General features: G+C 36.6%; 1 pseudogene; it reads left to right on the plus strand.

The window, feature by feature from the left end:
- Positions 1-10,518: 10,518 nt before the first annotated feature.
- Positions 10,519-11,096, plus strand: LOC126762806 (uncharacterized; annotated as a pseudogene).
- The last annotated feature ends 2,621 nt before the right edge of the window (positions 11,097-13,717 follow it).

Below are 13,717 nucleotides of genomic sequence, written 5' to 3' on the forward strand. Positions count from 1 at the left end.
CAGCGCTAGCATTATAGGATTTCGGCTGACTGGTGGGAAAAATTAGAAACTTGTTTAAATACAACGAAGGAGATCTGTATCCTTCAGATAACTGTAAATTTTAGATATGTTGCTAATAGTTGGGTTCATTAAAAGCTGAACAGGATCATCATTGTTAAAGTTTTTATGTCTGAAGCTGTCCAGAGTAGGACAAAAAACGAGTAGGTGTAGCACACTAACCGTAGACTCACAAAAGGGACATTGGCTGATGTGACTACCATCCAGAAGGTGTGCAATGATAGTGTGTCCAATGCGAAGTCTGACGTACGGAGTGATGAGATTGACCGATCAACAGCTAAATTGGTGCTTCTCAGTTGAGCGATGAGCCGGTAGATATCGCCCTTAACGAAAAATGGTGAGGTTACAGTGGGAGAGTGACACATTTCCTTGGCAATTGAGTCCGCAAGCATGTTTCCAATTATACCCGAGTGGCTGGGAACCCACATAATTCTGAGTTTATGTGGAAGAGATATCAAAATGTCTCTGATGGCGCAAATGATGTAATTGGAGTTATTGCAGTTTTTTAAAGCTAGAAAGCAGGATAAACTGTCAGTACAGATAATATATTTTCCTTTGTTTAGCTTTGAGTATTGAACAGCTTTAAGAATTGCGGTAGCTTCAGCTTTTGATCCGTCTGTGAATAGAAGTTTCCAACAAGCTGATTTGAGAGGAGCTGTTACTTTCAGGAAGTGGGCTTTATAAACATTGCTAGAAGTATTGTTCTTTCGTAGTTGTACTAAATCAGAAACAAATGAGGCTGCACTCACACGCCACGGGGGGTGTTTAATACTCCAAGGTAAAGCTATTTTATGCGGTAACTCATTTACTTTCACAAACATGGCGCATTTGTATAACGATGATTGAATCTTTGGCGATCGTATACGTGTCAGAGCAGAGTGGAAATCCTTTTTCAGAATAAAACTGGGATTGATTATGAGCTTAGGATAGAGTTTATATAAGCTGTCTTCCATATTGTCTTTTAAAAAAAGGCAGTCCAGATTTAGGCAATATGTTTTTTATCGGAGATGTTGGAAACGCACGAATAGAACGACGGGCAGCAGAATAATACGGTGCGGCAAGCAACTTGATATGATTTTTAGAATGGTGTACATATATTTCTAAGCCGTAATTAATTATTGAAAAGATGAGAGCTTTGGTGACCTTTACCAGTAGAGCCGGGCCAATGAGGGAGCGCTTACATGAAAGATACTTGATTATGTTTAAATTAACAAATAGTCTTTTTCTTACATATTGACAATGTTGCTTAAATGAATACTTAGAGTTTAGTATTAAGCCTAGGAACTTAAACCTATCTGTACAGATTAAATTTATATTATTAACGGTAAGTGTGGGTGTATTACAATGATGTTTCTTACAAATATGTAGTAACTTAGATTTAGAGGAAGAAATTGACGTGCCCGAAGAACCGGACCAAGATTTTAGAAAAGGAAGACGTAGCAACGAACAAATTGGAGGCATTAGAAAATAATACTAAATCATCAGCATAGATTTGGTGACTGATATTAGGGAAGACAGATAAAATTGTACTGATTTCATCAAATGCGATAATAAAAAGTATGACTGAAAGGGGGGAACCTAGGGGTGTTCCATTATCAAGAGGTAGTATAGAGGATCGGACATTAGAAACAAGTACACTAATTTTGCGTTTAGAGAGAAAAGATTTAACAAAGTTATATATATGTGAGCCGACTTTCCATTTTCTAAGCTGCCTTAATACCAATCCGATCAAAAGCTTTTAAAAAATCAAGTGAAAGTATCGATACATGATTTTTGTGGGATAATGCATCAGAGACGAATTGGTCAAGATGCAGAAGAGCGTCTAACGTCCCCTGCCCCTTCTTAAATGCAAACTGGTTATGGTGAATAAGATTGTGAGATTGGGCATACCAGGATAGCCTGATTTTCTCCATTAGTTTTCCTAGGCAAGGCAGGAGGGATATAGGCCGATAACTATTGACTTCGCAGGGAGGCTTACCAGGTTTTAAAATGGGAATGACAGCGCTGGTCTTCCAAAGCAGAGGATAGTTGCCTGTCCGAAGGATGTTATTATAAAGATTAATTAGACGGGATAGCAGGAAGGGTGGGAGGTGTTTAATGTTAGGGTAGGATATTTTATCAATCCCAGGGGTTTTGCCTTTAACTACAGAGAGTGCAGAGAGGAGTTCAAGAATGGATATATCAGAATCTAAAAACCTAGCTGAAGAAGACAAGTTCGAGGGAGACAGTTTGCTGGAGGAAAATTCAGGAGAAAAACTGGAATCCGAGGAAACGTTGGAAAAGTGAAGCGCAAATTCTAAGGCTATATCTTGCGGATATAGAAGATTGCCACGAGGAGAATTGAGGAGAGAAATCGGAGAAAAGGAGGTTAAACCAGACAGTCTCCTTATGTCAGTCCAGATCTTTTTTGGGTTAGAAGAAGAATTTATTTCGCTAGTGAACTTTTGAAAACAGAGAACTTTAGCAGCTTTCGCCTTACGACGAAAAATCGCATGAGATTTTTTGTATTGCATTAAGTTAGCATTTGAACGAGTGCGCTTGAATTCGTGCCAAGCAAATTGTTTTTGTTGCCTAAACGCACAAAGTTCACTATTCCACCATCGAGGTGCAGGTTTGGCTGATTTAGAGGAGGAGGTATGGAATAATTGGCTGCAGAACGGATAATTTTTTGAATACGTGAGGACTCCTGATGGACATTGGACGAAATGGGGAAAAGACGGAATGAAATTCACAGAAATGTTCAAACTTATCCCAATCAGCCAAGTCTGTTTTAAAGCATCCTCTAGTCTTAAACCGGGATGCATGATGGGGAGAGGAAATTTTAGAAAGAATGGGGAACTGATCGCTACCATCTAGGTCATCGATCCGGAGCCATTCGGTTTTGGTGAGTAGGGATGGGGAACAAAGCGATAGGTCAATATGTGTAAAGGAAGAGTGAGTGGAAAAGTGGGTGGGAGAACCGTCATTAAGAACAATGCAGTTAGAACTAAGTATAACATCTTCAATAATTCGACCTTTCGGATTAGCTGAGGAAGAACCCCAAAGGGGGCTCCAAGCGTTAAAATCACCGACCAGTAAGAAAGGAGTAGTTCCAGACGGGAAGAGATGACAGATATCACTTAAAGTGAAAGATTCATTAGGATGGTAATAGGCACAAGTAATGATGAGTTTATAAGGAGAAAGAATTTCTATGGAGAGGGAGGAGATGTTTGAAGGAGTAGGGGGGAGGGTGTTATGTGGTACTTTTCTGTTGATCAGAATGGCTATTCACTGTTTGCTGGTGATATTGCTGGGGAGGTTATAAAAATAACCTATATATGCCTTGGGGGTATGAGCTACAATATTGTTGGCAAGATGAGTTTCATTTAATAATATTGCTGAGGGGTTGAATGTTTTAATTAAAAGTTCGAGTTCGATGTAATTATTTAAGTATCCGTTGATATTCCACTGAAGGATGAATAACATGGATAGAAAAAGAAAGAAAAAGTTATATTGTGAGGTTATGGGAATTTATTGTTCCATCAACGAGGGTGACGGAGATGAAAGGGAGGAGGAGGTTGGGTAGGTGTTATGAGCAAGAGGAGAGATGGCAAAAGATGCCAGGGGAGATAAGGTGTGTGTGGAGGGCGATGAGATGTGAGAAAGTGGAGAGAAAGATAGGGAGGGGGAAGAATTCAAGGGCGGGGGGTATAGAAGAGAGGAGTTATTTGAAGTTTCTGGAAGTTCTATGTGATGCAATGGATTGTTGGTGGACGATGAATCGTTGTTAGCTTTTGTTGTTGTTGTGTTATTATTGAGGTTAGAATTTTTTGATATTGAAGTATTATCTTTGTTATTAGGATTTTTTGAGTTTGTATTTATATCGCTGTTAGTTTGCATTTTTGCCACGTTGGCGAAGGAGAAGGGGGATGGGGTGGAAGGAAGTTGATTTTTATACATGGTAATGGCGTCACGCATGGTGCATTTGTGTATAATTTTAATCTTTAATATTTTTTTCGATTGAATAAATTTAGGGCAAGCATTTGAGGACGAGGGGTGTTCACCTACGCAGTTAGCGCAGTAAACTCTGGTGCAATCAGAAGGTGGAGAGTGGTTAGAAGGAAGGTTGCAAATGACACAGGAAGGAGATTTATCGCAGTGTTTAGCGGTGTGTCCTAATAGCTGACAAGTTTTGTAGCGCATAGGATTAGGGTAGTACGGACGGACATCTAGGGTTCTCCAGGCTACTTCAATTCTGTTAGGAAGTGTATATTTATTGAATGTTAATAATACGGCACCAGTAGGTACACGAACGCCTTTAACCATTTTGTTAAACTTATGGACTGCAGAGACACCTTCAATTATTTCATCGTCGCTAAGTTGGCAAATAAAGGGGGCATAAATTGTGCCCTTGACTGAGTTAAGGGTGCTGTGAAGAGCGACTTCAACAGCACCTGCACCGGATAGATTCTTAGTGAAAAGGAATTTATCAGCAATTTTTTGATTTTTTACAAGGAGGAGTAGGCTGCCATCGCGAAGTGACGAGATTTTGTTAATATCTTTACTGATAGATTGAATACCTTTATAAATCGCGAAGCAGGAGATGGATGTAATAGGTTTACTGGCATCCCGCGACTTAATGACGAGGTATTTGGGGTCATCCTTCTTTGTTATGGGGAGTTCTGGAAATAGTTCCAACGTTGATTGTTCAGGCTTTTTTCTTTTAGTCTTCTGGGCTGAGGATAATAGGGCAAACCTATTATCACCCAGATTGTTGGCCCCAGGGGGCATTGTGAAAGTATTACTTCTTATGTATGCAAAAATGTAGGAATGTAGCACAAGTTAACAATAAGAAATAAACACAACGAGAAAATAACAGTAAAAAAGTTTTTGTGCACAACTGTAAAGTAGCGTTATAACACAGACACCGCTAGAATGCAGATGCTCAACAACAGCACTAGCGAGAGAAAAAAAAATGCGACCGTACGGTATGACCAGAGAACGTCTATCATAGAGAAGGTCCACGGCGCGGAGATCGTAAAAATATTTTTGGCTAACACGGTCGAGATGGTCTCTCACCACAGCCAGCTCTGGAGCAGAAATTTTAACATTTTGCTTGAACAGAGCAGCGCGTGGAATTAAAATGATGCTCAAAACTATATATTGCTCTAACAGACGTACATATGTACATATGTATGTATGTTCGCTCTTTTGCTTATATTTTTATACGTTTATATGCAAACATGTGTATTCGTATGAATTCTTTTTGTGTACATACCCTGCAAAAAATTGTGCGACTAATCTCTAAAGAGAGTATTCCGGGACTAGTCTCGATGTGGAACAATTGAGTATTAATTAGTCGCAACTAGTCTCAAACGGGTATAATTGGAGATCAATTAGTCTCAATTAATCCCTATCGGGTACTATTGGGAAAAAAGTTAGAATTTTGGCAAAAATACATTCATAAATTTCAAAGCAAAGTTACTGAATTTCCTTCCATTCAATTATCATAACCTATTACATTTAAAAAAAACCATAAGTAATGAATTTCGTACATGTCTTTGCACTAGCAAGAGGCGGTGTACAAAAACATTGAAACTTTTTACAAACTGAAAAATTTTTATAAGAAATTGTAATCAGAACGAAAGATAATTGAACTATCTCCATTTTCATATGCGTTAACATTGTATATTTTTAAACATGCTTATAAAACAAAGCCCATGCTAACAACATTTTGTATTTCGACATGTACTTTTGACTTGCATAAAACAATAAATATAGCCTTGAAGCATTTACAAAATAAATGAATTTTTTTTTAATTCATTATGGATTAAAAGATAATTAAACTATCTTTCTTTTAGTATACATTAACATTAACAATTTCCAAACATTTTTATGAAAAATACTACTATATATACTTATATTTATGAATATGTACATGTACAATTGAATACATTTAAATTAAATTACTTTTTCAGAACAATGTTCGTAGGTAATGTAAAAATAAAGCCTTTTTTTAATTATTTTTTGTCTTAGATATATTCATACTTACATATTTATATAACAAATTATCATAATATTATTTAAAAATTGAAATATATTACAATAGTGATAAATGAACATTAATCGTTTATTTTATCATTCAAAACTTACATACATACATACATACATATATTCACATGTATCATGACCATATGTGTTTATGTTCGCTTTCGCGAATTCAAATCATATTATCACTTATCAATAATAACATGTGCGACCTGCTCATCTGTACATACATAAATATGTGCGTATGACATTCCCACACAAATAATGCATACACAACATATGTACATATTTATATGCGTTCACATGTAGATATGTCATCCGCAAAAATTACAAATGATAGACGTTCTCTGTCTTCTTCGTACGTTATTCGTAGATTCTGAAATAGCCAAACAATTGTCTTGTGCGGGAACAAAAACTGAGGCTATAATTAATGGTGTTTTGGCTCCACGTGCGATATACGATGTACAAAAAGCTTTAGAAGGAATTCAGTTCATAACTTTGAGCACAGATGCTTCTAATCATGGTCATCATAAGCTTTTCCCCATTGTTACTCAATACTTTGATTTTGAAAATGGGGGTATTCAAGTGAAATTGCTGGATTTACAAGAAACAAATAACGAAAAGGCTGAAACGATTTCAAATTTGATTGAAAGCGTTCTCGAGACACAAAAGCATGGATTAGATCAATTCGGAAAATATGACATTGATGCCCTCGTTTTTAAACTGTTCAAGCAATTTCTCGGTGTACACTGTCAAAACAGCTGAATTGAAAGAATTCTGTGAGTTCGTTGATGTTTAATATCAACCTTTACTTTCACACAGCAAGACTCGATGGCTTAGTTTGTTTCCTGCAGTGGAGCGAATTCTCAAACTGTTCCCTGCATTAAAAGCTTACTTTTTATCAATCGAAAAACCTCCAAAATTTATGGAAAATTTCTTTTCTGATGATTTGGCTGAAAGCTATATTTTGTTTTTCCACTAATTTATGTTAATTTTTCAATGTAAAATAGCATCAATAGAAAGCGAAGGCAACAGTGTTCTTGAAATTAATTCAATCATTGAATCCGTAGCTAATTTCTTGCGCGAGAGAATCAAGTACAAGTTTTTGCCCCTAACTCTACTTTCAAATCTTGACACTTTGAAATCAGAAGGAAAAGTAAAGAAATGCCTTGATTTCCATGAAAGAACCGTCAGTGTTTAACAGGAAGCTCTTGAATACTTGTTGAAATGGACTTCATCTTTGTCCGAATTAAAAGTTTTCCAATGGTTGAAATTTGATCGCACATCAAAAGAAGTTCGATATGAAGAAGTTGTGCAAACAATGCAGTTTCTGGAGTCAAGAAATGTTCATATCCATGAAGAGAAGATAATTGGTCAATTGGTGAATTTGAACAATTTTATAGAAAGGAAAAAAGAAAATGACGAGGATTTTATAAAATTTTTTTCACAAACTTCAAATGACAAGATTTGTGCGTTTTTTAAAGCGAATTCAAACATTGATTCCTTTTCTAAATTTTTGAAAATTGCGCAGTACTTTTTTCTATCCCCGGACATAATGCTAATTGTGAAAAAATTTTCTCTCTCATCAATTACAATGGAGTGATGAACGCAATCGTCTACTTGTTGAAAATGTTCGCAATATGGTTGTCACTAAATATAATTGTAAGAACATGTCATGCAACGATTTCCATAAGTATATAATAGGGGTATTCTCTTGCTCTTGCAAAACTCTTGCACGGTGCAAGAATTGCTTATATTTCCTCTTGGTGCACCGGCACAACAACAAACACACGCAGAAAATTATTTGCAATGGCTGTAAAATATGTCAGACCAAAACCCATGTATGTTTGCGTGCAATGTCATGCAAAAATATAATTGCAACCCTGTTTTAGCCATTTACATAAAGACATATTACGTCGTTAAATTGTTGAGGAGGGTAAGTTTTAAATAGATTTTATAATTTCTATTTAAATTATAAAGATTTGTTACAGTTTTTTTTGTTAAAAATGTATGCAGAAGGCCATGCTAATAGCCATGCATAATAGTCATTCACAATAAATTTACCGAATCAGCCGTTCATATGTATATCACTAGATTCTGCAATGGGTGCTCTCGTGCCCTTGTATATTTCGATATAGTATTTTTGCAATCTGCAATCTTACAAGAGCAAGCGAATACCCCTAATGAAAACTGAAAATGTTGATATGCTAAAAGCAATCGGCAGTGCCAAAAAATATGACCAAAAAAAAAATGTAAATTGTACGATGCTGGAAAATAATTAAATTCTACCTATTTGAGACGCTGGAATTTGTGATCCATCTGTACCCTGCTCCTCTTCTTTTTACTTTTGTTTTTTTTGCTTTTTTGATGGAAACGTACTGATATTTCGCTGGACCGATCTGGTAACCCTATCTATATCTAACCGTGCGATTCTGTACTGTGATACTGTCTCAAGTCTCAAAATTTGAGATTTTGAGTTAGAGACAATTTTTGAGACTTGAGACGATTTTGCTATTCTGTAAGTGACAGTCACAAAATCTATTACATTTCATTATTCAGAGATGTTTTTAAACTTGAATGAAAATAAATATGTCGATAACAAATATTAAATTTTCTATAACATAGTCAAAAAACATAATTATCAATAAAAGTAAAAATATATGTTGGCTTTGTTTCATAATATTTACGAAATTTATGTTAAATTGATTTATTTTTAACCTTTTCGTGTTTGAGTTGCTTACAAAATAGAAAATAACTACAATCGATTAATATCTGTGATGATCTCTATTCAGTATATTCAAAATGGCAGACAAGAGTTCTTTTTGGTTTTGTGACCTGCTAATTACCAGGTCTCAAGTTTGAGTCAATATTTTGAGACTAACGCTAGAGACTGTTTAGTGAATAGTAACTAGTCACAAATTGAGATTTTACCTCAAAATGTCTCAAACAGAGACTAGAGACTGGTTACAGAATCCCGCTATAAGTATATCGGATTAGTTTTAGGTTTTACAAACAGCCGTTATGTGAACAAAAGTATCAAACTGTATGTTGCAACATGTTGAGAGATTATAAAAATTAAACATTGGAATGTAAATGTGCAATTATGTTATTATTGTTGAAAACTCATTGTTCTGATTTCCAGAAATTGTTCAGATGCTATTGTGGGCACACAGACAAGACGTATCACATCCGGCAACACTGTTTGTCAGTTATTCATTCTCTGTACATTCTTGGAATTTCAAGTGGTGAACACAATGACAGCCGCAGACTGCAGCAGCACGACAGTGAACTGAAAATGGCGTTGTGCATCTTACTACATGAACATTCGTAAGAAGGCAGCAACATAACAATGCCGGCATGTACACAAGACAACACAGCTGTCCATTTTGCATGTACACAATTTTGTTGTGGCCATACTAATACCTTTCACTTCAATGAAATTTTAATATTTTGTTCAAATGAAATTTTTTATGCAAAAAATAAGTAAATAGGTAAATATTTCTGTTTTAAATTATCAACTGTTATTACAATTATCTATACAATTGATATAACAGAGCTATAATAGAGCTATTTTACGCTTTTATTTGTAAAATAACGTCAAGTTTGTTAGAGCTGTGAATAATTTTACATTTTACATAATAGTGTCATCACCACTCTACCTCATCTCTCTATCTTCCATTCTACTGTCAACTCTACTGTCGTTCTACTGCCGTTGGCAAATATAGGATTAAATTGAAGTTAGCGAGAACGACAACTGTCGGCCTGCAGTCGTGTAGTCGTGCAGCTGTCAAAATAACAGTGTCCATAAGAACGTGTGTATTTTAATATTTGACATATGTAGTTTGCAGTCTGTCGCGCTCTATGTGTTCAGCACTTCAGTTTCAACTGAATTCCTAATTCTTAGTTTTTAGTTTTACGAAGCGTCACTCATTATACAGACACCAACAAGAATACAAGTGTTCTTCAATAAATAATCTGTAATTTTATATAATTGTGGTGTTTCATTCGCCACACTATGGCATGATTTATGAACTCATGGGTGTATTAGATAATTCAACAAATAAGGGTACAACTTCATCTTTCTATACCGACGAAATTAGGGTTGTACAAGAGTTTGGAATCGTTGGTGCGAGAGAGAAGACCATTTAGAAAGATTTTGTCATGACTTTTTGGAGAGCGTTAGTGATCGATAATTCGCGCCACATTTCAAAACAGTCTACATATATTTCGCGCATCAGCTGGCATACTTATTTAGATTAATCAATTTTCTCATTAAAATATGTAAGCAATTAAATTTGGTTTGGGAAATATAACAAGCAATTACCAAAACGAAAAACTATCATACAAAAAATAAAATAATCACGACAAATGTTGGGAGTACTGAATTGCGACAATCGCTAAGTTGAGCGCGTTGTGTCATATTGTTCTAACAAAATGAAGTTGGGGACTTTTCCTGCAGTTATCACTGGATTCTATATCCTTATTCAATTTACATCGGTTATTGCATATATAAAGTTTACGAATGTAAAGTGTGTCAACTACGATAAAAGCTTCGTGGAATTCCGACAATGCGAGCTTAAAGCTTTGTCCCGCAATAAAGTCGCATTTTTCCTTAATGTTCACTTTTTGCGATTGCCCATAAATAACATCAGCGGGAACTTGGACGTTTATAGAAAGGCGAATGGCTTTCGTCCTTTCCTGTTTAATTATACAACAGATTTTTGTCAGTTTATGAAACACAAGAAGCGAATACCTTTTGGCAAGTTGATATTGGATATATTGCAAATATTCCAATATAAACCATACTTGCCCCTACAACGTAAGATTTCTTGTAATAATATATGCTCGGAATATTTTACCAGAAATCATTTAATTTCTAGCATGACTTTATCATCATGAATTTGGTGCTCAAGACAGAAAATCTTCAATCACTACTTATGCCAACTGGCGAATACCTTTTGCGATTTTTGGTTGGATTCTACAATGTTTGGAAATATCGGGTGATTTTTTAAGAGCTTGATAACTTTTTTAAAAAAAAACGCATAAAATTTGCAAAATCTCATCGGTTCTTTATTTGAAACGTTAGATTGGTTCATGACATTTACTTTTTGAAGATAATTTCATTTAAATTTTGACCGCGGCTGCGTCTTAGGTGGTCCATTCGGAAAGTCCAATTTTGGGCAACTTTTTCGAGCATTTCGGCCGGAATAGCCCGAATTTCTTCGGAAATGTTGTCTTCCAAAGCTGGAATAGTTGCTGGCTTATTTCTGTAGACTTTAGACTTGACGTAGCCCCACAAAAAATAGTCTAAAGGCGTTAAATCGCATGATCTTGGTGGCCAACTTACGGGTCCATTTCTTGAGATGAATTGTTCTCCGAAGTTTTCCCTCAAAATGGCCATAGAATCGCGAGCTGTGTGGCATGTAGCGCCATCTTGTTGAAACCACATGTCAACCAAGTTCAGTTCTTCCATTTTTGGCAACAAAAAGTTTGTTAGCATCGAACGATAGCGATCGCCATTCACCGTAACGTTGCGTCCAACAGCATAATGGCCATAGAATCGCGAGCTGTGTGGCATGTAGCGCCATCTTGTTGAAACCACATGAGTCAACATTTAAATGAAATTATCTTCAAAAAGTAAATGTCATGAACCAATCTAACGTTTCAAATAAAGAACCGATGAGATTTTGCAAATTTTATGCGTTTTTTTTTAAAAAAAAGTTATCAAGCTCTTAAAAAATCACCCGATATAAGATCGAGACAAACATATATACAAATAGTAGAAGAATGAAGAGTAATAGTTTAAATACAAAATATAGTGCAAGTTGTAAGATATACATATGTCATACATACTATAATATTTTTGTTCGCCTTACGATTGTTTGTAAAACCTGAAATTAATCGCGATATGTATACATATATAGAGTTTTATACTTCGCTCAAGTGAAAATGGGCGAAATCAAACTACAACCACACCTACTACGTACATATATAAATCAAACATACCTGCATTGGGGGGCCATCTATGCACTTAACTTTTCAAACAACAGATACCGAAGTGTCTATGACTGTCTTTTTACCAAAAACACCTTTTATGAAACATCGGGCCTTTGTGTCAGACTAAGTGACTCTACGACCTACATATATACCTGTATACCTCTACGGTTTCCTTAAATAGTGCAAGTTAAATTCTTATGTAAAGTTTTGTAATATACAGGTTCGTCAATACCTGAATATTTCCCCACTTTTGATCTTTTCATAAAGCAAAATGTTCGGCTAACTTAATTTTATGCATATTTTCTAACGAATTGTAAAGTAACTGTTGGGAAATAAATTTGACAAATGAAAAATTAATGTTGGCAGAAAAAATTGTTTGATAAAAATTATAAAACAAACAGTAAGGAAGAGAGTTTGTTTGTAACAGAATATTTTATATTCTTGCTATATTCGGGTGCAACCAAAAATTGTATACTCTTACAACTTTAAGAATCAAAGCCAAGGAAATACTTTAAGATGTAAAACGTCAACGTGGTGAAAACCGTTTGGTACTAGGCGACTTTAACGCGCCCCACGATCTTTGGCATTCCTTCCTGTCAAATGATCGTAGGGGAATGGATTCGATTCGAAATTCTGCACAATGAATGACGAAGCCCCCACCAGAGTTATGGGCACCTGTAATTGCTCGCCCGATATTACCATTGCTAGCGGTGGTCTGATAAATAGCATAACCTGACGACCTATGCTAACTTTCGCATCCGACCATCTGCCCATAATTATCTCGATCAACGCGACACCTTACGCCATGTCGATCCCGGGGATCCCCGAATAAGGGATCTCAATTTTGAGATTCGGCGAATGGAAAACCATCGTAAGCGGACGAAATGGATAGAGCACCTGAAGTCCTGCAACCTCTCCACCGATGTGAGTAAGCTTTGGGCTACTGTCAAAGCTTTGTCTAACCCGAAGATACACGACGACCGAGTTGAGCTTCAATTCAATGGTCATGCCTCTTCGGGCCCGAAGAAGTGCGCGAGCTATTTTAGCCGGCAGTTTACACTGCACCCTTCGGTAGACAAAGCCAAGAGATGTGTTAACCGACGGCTGCGAAAAATGCCAAACGACTGCGCGCCACTTACTTTCACCGATGAGGAGGTTTAGAGTGTCATCAACAAAGCAAAATCCTCAAAATCCATTAGCCCTAATGGAATTAACATGCTAATGCTAAAGCATCTAAGCTCGACGGGAGTAGGCTATCTCACCAAGGACCTCAATCTCGTTGACCACTCTTCAAATACCCGATGTGTGGAAAGTCGGAAGAGTGATCCCACTACTGAAACCTGGGAAACCCGCCAACAAAGGGGAATCTTATCGTCCGATAACTCTCCTCTCCCAGTAGTGAAGACACTTGAGGCCTTGCTACTCCCGACCTTCACTCACCACCTGGCCTCAACCAGAAACCACCCTGCGAGAGAACGATCCTCGTAGCGTTGGACTTGTCAAAAGCTTTTGACACAGTCAACCACACAACGCTTTGCAGGACATTGAGAAAACCACGCTTCCTCCAGGGTTAAAGAGGTGGACCATGAACTAGCTGAACGGTCGTTAATCATCCGTACTATTTCGAGGTGAGACA

The sequence above is a fragment of the Bactrocera neohumeralis genome, chromosome 6, assembly GCF_024586455.1.
Source record: "Bactrocera neohumeralis isolate Rockhampton chromosome 6, APGP_CSIRO_Bneo_wtdbg2-racon-allhic-juicebox.fasta_v2, whole genome shotgun sequence".
Taxonomy (NCBI): Eukaryota; Metazoa; Arthropoda; class Insecta; order Diptera; family Tephritidae; genus Bactrocera; species Bactrocera neohumeralis.